This window comes from Physeter macrocephalus, chromosome 16, assembly GCF_002837175.3.
Source record: "Physeter macrocephalus isolate SW-GA chromosome 16, ASM283717v5, whole genome shotgun sequence".
NCBI lineage: Eukaryota > Metazoa > Chordata > Mammalia > Artiodactyla > Physeteridae > Physeter > Physeter macrocephalus.
In genome coordinates this window covers 92,883,733-92,890,330 of record NC_041229.1, presented here as the reverse complement: position 1 = coordinate 92,890,330, position 6,598 = coordinate 92,883,733, and positions in this window count along the sequence as shown.

Sequence of the window (6,598 nt, the reverse complement as noted above, 5' to 3'; positions counted from 1 at the left end):
AGTGTTCCATGAGCACTTGAGAAGAATGTGTATTCTGTTGTTTTTGGATGGAATGTCCTATAAATATCAATTAAGTCCATCTTGTGTAATGTATCATTTAAAGCTTGTGTTTCCTTATTTATTTTCATTTTGGATGATCTGTCCATTGGTGAAAGTGGGGTGTTAAAGTCCCCTACTATGATTGTGTTACTGTCGATTTCCCCTTTTATGGCTGTTAGTATTTGCCTTATGTATTGAGGTGCTCCTATGTTGGGTGCATAAATATTTACAATTGTTATATCTTCTTCATGGATCGATCCCTTGATCATTATATAGTGTCCTTCTTTGTCTCTTGTTATAGTTTTTACTTTAAAGTCTATTTTGTCTGATATGAGAATTGCTACTCCAGCTTTCTTCTGATTTCCATTTGCATGGAATATCTTTTTCCATCCCCTCACTTTCAGTCTGTATGTGTCCCTAGGTCTGAAGTGGGTCTCTTGTAGACAGCATATATATGGGTCTTGTTTTTGTTTCCATTCAGCCAGTCTGTGTCTTTTGGTGGGAGCATTTAATCCATTTACATTTAAGGTAATTATCGATATGTATGGTTCTATTACCATTTACTGAATTGTTTCGGGTTGTTCTTGTAGGTCTTTTCCTTCTCTTGTGTTTCTTGCCTAGAGAAGTTCCTTTAGCATTTGTTGTAAAGCTGGTTTGGTGGTGCTGAACTCTCTCAGCTTTTGCTTGTCTGTAAAGGTTTTAATTTCTCCATCAAATCTGAATGAGATCCTTGCTGGGTAGAGTAATCTTGGTTGTAGGTTTTTTTCCTTCATCACTTTAAATATGTCCTGCCACTCCCTTCTGGCTTGGAGAGTTTCTGCTGAAAGATCCGATGTTAACCTTATGGGGATTCCTTTGTGTGTTATTTGTTGTTTTTCCCTTGCTGCTTTTAATATGTTTTCTTTGTATTTAATTTTTGACAGTTTGATTATTATGTGTCTTGGCGTGTTTCTCCTTGGGTTTATCCTGTATGGGACTCTCTGTGCTTCCTGGACTTGATTGACTATTTTCTTTCCTATATTAGGGAAGTTTTCAACTATAATCTCTTCAAATATTTTCTCAGTCCCTTTCTTTTTCTCTTCTTCTTCTGGGACCCCTATAATTCGAATGTTGGTGCGTTTAATGTTGTCCCAGAGGTCTCTGAGACTGTCCTCAGTTCTTTTCATTCTTTTTTCTTTTTTCTGCTCTGCAGTAGTTATTTCCACTATTTTATCTTCCAGGTCACTTATCCGTTCTTCTGCCTCAGTTATTCTGCTATTGATCCCATCTAGAGTATTTTTCATTTCATTTATTGTGTTGCTCATCGTTGCTTGCTTCCTCTTTATTTCTTCTAGGTCCTTGTTAACTGTTTCTTGCAATTTGTCTATTCTATGTCCAAGGTTTTGAATCAGCTTTACTATCATTATTCTGAATTCTTTTTCAGGTAGACTGCCTATTTCCTCTTCATTTGTTAGGTCAGGTGGGTTTTTATCTTGCTCCTTCATCTGCTGTGTGTTTTTCTGTCTTCTCATTTTGCTTATCTTACTGTGTTTGGGGTCTTCTTTTAGCAGGCTGCAGGTTCGTAGTTCCCGTTGTTTTTGGTGTGTGTCCCCTGTGGCTAACGTTGGTTCAGTGGGTTGTGTAGGCTTCCTGGTGGAGGGGACTAGTGCCTGTGTTCTGGTGGATGAGGCTGGATCTTGTCTTTCTGGTGGGCAGGTCCACGTCTGGTGGTGTGTTTGGGGGTGTCTGTAGCCTTATTATGATTTTAGGCAGCCTCTCTGCGCACCAAGAGCCTTTCATCCACATGGCTCAGAATAAAAGGGAGAAAAAGTAGAAAGAAAGAAAGAGAGAGAGAGAAAGAAAGAAAGAAAAAAATTTTTTTTTTTTTTTTTTTTTTTTTTTGTGGTACGCGGGCCTCTCACTGTTGTGGCCTCTCCCATTGCGGAGCACAGGTTCCGGACATGCAGGCTCAGCGGCCATGGCTCACGGGCCCAGCCGCTCCACGGCATGTGGGATCTTCCAGGACCGGGGCACGAACCCGTGTCCCCTGCATCGGCAGGCGGACGCGCAACCACCGCGCCACCAGGAAAGCCCTGTTCTTACTTTTAATCTTCTTTCTCATTTGTCCAAAAATAAGATTCTAAGTGAAAGAATTAAATATATATAATGCTGGATTTTTAGCCCTTGAAATCTGAATATGTTTTTATTGACTAGGAGAGGCAAATATGGTCATTTGTGTGGAACATCTGTAATGGGCTGTGAAACAATTCATAAAAGAATGGAATTTGGCATCTGTCCAGAGGACCCAGATCTACACAAGTCTTGCCCTGGTAGTTATGTCTGCAGTGAGAGAAGTAGCTCTGAGAGATGAAGTAATTATGGAAGATCAGAGGTAGAGAACTCAGGAAACCATCCAGGAAGATCCTGTCATTTGAGTGATGAAGAAACTGAGGTACATGCAGGGGCAGCAACTTGGCAGTCGATTCTCTGAACTTCTAGTTGAGCGCACCATACAGAATTACACGTGCTTCTTCTGGGAACCCAAATTACTTTTTCCTGTTCCAGTGACTTCTGCTTCTGGGCAAAAGCAATGAAGTCAGAAGCAATGCCAATTAGCCATTCCTGTATTCTGCCCTGAGCCAAATAGCAGGGCTGGGGACATTCTCCAGGGATCTACCTCAGGTCTGGGCTTCCATCCATCAGCTGTCAGGTCAGCTCATGGGACATACCCAGCTCCCCCTTGTCCTTCTGTCATCACGCCAGTTTTGCTTCCTGTGGCTTTGGCTTCACTCTCATTGATTTCAGGAAAATCCAGGGGGAACAGTTCCTTCTTGAGAAATGCAATTTTGAAGAGCTTTGGAGGCTTGTAAGGGGCTTATTAATAAAGGCTGGAATTAATTTAAAAAGAAGGTCAAAGGAGCTTAACACCTGTTGCTCTGGAAGGACAACAAGGCACCAAATGAGTGACTGTTATTGATTAAGCATCTTGATTGCCTGCTTGGTCAGTCAATCAATACTAAAGAGTCAGATTCGTCAAAATATTAAACAAAATGAAGACAAGGATTTTAGCTTGGAGCCTGAATTCCTAATGTTTTGCTAAAAGTTAGGTAGAAACCTCTTTGCATCCAGGTGAATTGTGGGAAAGTAAGTGAAGGCAGAATGATGGATTATTGAGCTGCTTGAAAAGCAATAGTTGCTGCCTGTGGCTCTTATAATTTACTCTGGAAACTGTGTCCTGAGGCTTGTGGTAAGAGTAGATCAGATATAATGGCTATTTTTTTTCATCATTGAAACGTAAGGGATATTTTTCTTCCCATTAAGGACAGAAAAGCAGCTCCTTACTGAAGAATCCATTTCAAACGTTAAAGGGACGTAGGTGATTGTTCTCATTTTATAATTGAAAATAGTCCAAAAGTTCTAAAAACAGTGCTTCCAAGGTCTAAAAGAGAGGTCAAGGCAGAACTGAAGGTTCGTGCCATTTCTACCCTAAAGGCAAGAGCTAGATGGTGCTTAGTAGGGGGTCAGGCAATGTTGACTCATTTAATTCTCACAGTAAACCTCTGAGGCATGTGTTAATATTATCCCCCTTTTATAGATAAGGAAACAATCATAGAGAAATTATTTTGCCCAATGCTTACTCAGCTGTTAATAGCAGAGCTATGATCTGAATTGAGAAAGTTTGTATCCCTAGCCACCAGCCTAGTAGTTTTCCTGTTTTAACACACACCAGAATCACTGGGGGGGCTTGTTAAACCACAGAATGCTGGGCTCCATCCCCAGAGTTTCTGATTTTGCAGGTCTGGGGTGGGACCAAAGAATTTGAATTTCTAATAAGATCCAAATTAATGCTGTTACTCCTGGCCTAGAATTCAGGTTTTGAGAACCACTGTGCTAGGCTATAGCACTTGATATGTCCCTACTTCCCTACCTAAGATTCTACAACATTCACACTGCAAATGGCTCCCGGGTGTGACTCTTAGACTGTCAAGTTTTTTCAGGTTTGGGGTCATAGTTAATCACCCAAGCATAACACCATGGATAATTAAAACCTCTTTTATAGAGGTTTTTATGGTTGCATTTTTATTTTTTTTTTCTGGTACGCAGGCCTCTCACTGCTGTGGCCTCTCCCGTTGCGGAGCACAGGCTCCGGATGCGCAGGCCCAGCGGCCATAGCTCACGGGCCCAGCCGCTCCGTGACATGTGGGATCTTCCCGGACCGGGGCACGAACCCGTGTCTCCTGCATCAGCAGGCGGACTCTCAACCACTGCGCCACCAGGGAAGCCCACATTTTTATTAAAGTTTACATACATTTATTCAGAATCCATACTTCCTCCCACTCCCCATCTCTGGCAACCATTAATCTGTTCTCTCTCTATATATAAGGTTTTTTTTCTTATTTAGATTCCATATGTAAGAGAGATCATACAGTATTGTCTTTCTCTCTCTGCCTTATTTCACTTAGCATAATGCCCTCAAGGTCTATTCATGGTGTCACAATTGGAATGATTTCGTTCTTTTTTTATAGCTGAGTAATATTCCATTGTGTATATATTGTAGGGACAGAAAAAAATTTCCTTCTTCTCTTTGGCTAGTCTAGTAATTAAATTAACATAAGACAGATTAACAGGAGAAAAAACAAATTTAATTTTATACACGCAGAAGACCCAAAGATATGAGGCTCAAGGGCAAATTGGGCAATTGAGGCTTATATGCCATCCTGAGTTAAGGAATGAGATAGGATTCTGGGGCTTCAGAGGGGAGGAGAATGATTCACTGAATGATAAGAGCAGATGTTTGGTAATTAGAAGTTTGCCCTGCCATGTAGATAGATATTTCAGATAAAAAAGTTACCTCTGGTAATAGCTTTTCTTCTGGTGCAGACCCTTTATCTAAATTCTTTTAGGTAGTTAAGGGAGAGGTAAAAGTTTTTCTTGAGTCTGCTGCATTGCCTTTAGCTCAAAATAATCCATATGCCAAAATGGCATATTTGGGGGTGGCATATTCTGTTCTCCTTCAGTATATCACAGTTTCTTTATCTTTTCATTCGTTGATGGATACTTAGGTTGTTTCCATATCTTGGCTATTGTAAATAATGCTGCACTGAACATGGGAATGCACATAATTTTTTGAGCTAGTGTTTTCATTTTCTTTACCTGTATACCAAGAAGTGGAATTGCTGGATCATATGGTTGTTCTATTTTTAATTTTTTGAGGAACCTCCATACTATTTTCCATAGTGGTTGTACGAGTTTACATTCTCACCAACAGTTTAAAAGGGTTCCATTTTATGTGTTTCAGGTTTTATGGGTTTTAGTCTTCTGGTATCTGGTTTCAGATTTTCAAGTCTTTAATCCATTTTGAGTTACTTTTTTATGTATGGTAGAGTAAGTAGTAAGAAAAAGAAAAGCACCAAAGTTTAAGTGTATCATGTTTGAGGTCTAGATGTGATAAATCTTATGACTAAAGCGTATCATTTGTAAATTGAATTATGGCTATAACTGTGTCATTTCCACTCACTAAATGGTAGTTGCTCTATACCCAATTATTTGTTGATGGTTCACAATGTATATTTTCATACCCCTAGGCTGTTTCCTTTGACTGAATGCTCCCTCATCTCTTACTGACAGACATCCTACTCATCCTTCAAGGCCTCTGTCAGCTCCATTGTAAAGTGTGAAGTTCCCATGGTTGAAAGGGACCTGAATTGATAAGATAACCATTCTCTAGACTAGTTTGTGGCAAAGAAAAGTTGCACTACAAGTCAGCAGCTTGAGATCATCAGAACATGAGCATTGTTCATTCCTCTTGGCTCCCACATCAAGATGTCCTTACCTCTATCCTTGCCCTTTTCCTGTGTTTACTCACTTCATTTTGGCCTTACGTATTGAGCGCCTCAAGTTCAGATTCTAGAATAATGCAAAGAATGCATGACTGATGTCTTGACTTAAACTTTGTCCCATGTGGTTGTGATATTCCAAGAAACAGGCTACATCAGCTTATCAAACAACTCTGAATTCCCATGAACTTCTCCAGAAAGTTCAGCTAATAAAGGAAGGTCTCAATTACCTTTGTAGTTCAAAAACCTTCAAATCTCTAGCAAAATCAAAGCCATTGAAATGCATAGAACCCCCTCATAGAGCTTGCTTTATTCTTGAATCCTCCGTGGCCCCATTTGTATGGCCTTATAGGATCACCATCTAGCTTTGGAAGTTGATATCAAATGAATATGAAGACAACTCCTAAATCTTGTGCAAAAAGAATGAAAGTTGGTAATACAGCTGCTTGGCTCTGATTCAGACATGGGCAGAGTGGAGTGAATATCTTGACATTTACCTCCCTCCTTCTTTCTAAGGTGCCTGTGCTGCTTTGGAGTTGATGGAACTTAGGGTCAAAATCAGAAGGAAATTTGCCACCTCCACATACTGTGGATGGAAGCCAGGCCTTCTTGTATTCTGCAGGTAAATAGGGAATTCATAGTAGACTTCCCTGGAATCCAGAGGACAGGAGGTTCTATAGAGGGAAAAATTGTCATGATAAATATCAACCATGGCAAATCCCAAATGTAGGCTTTACAGATAA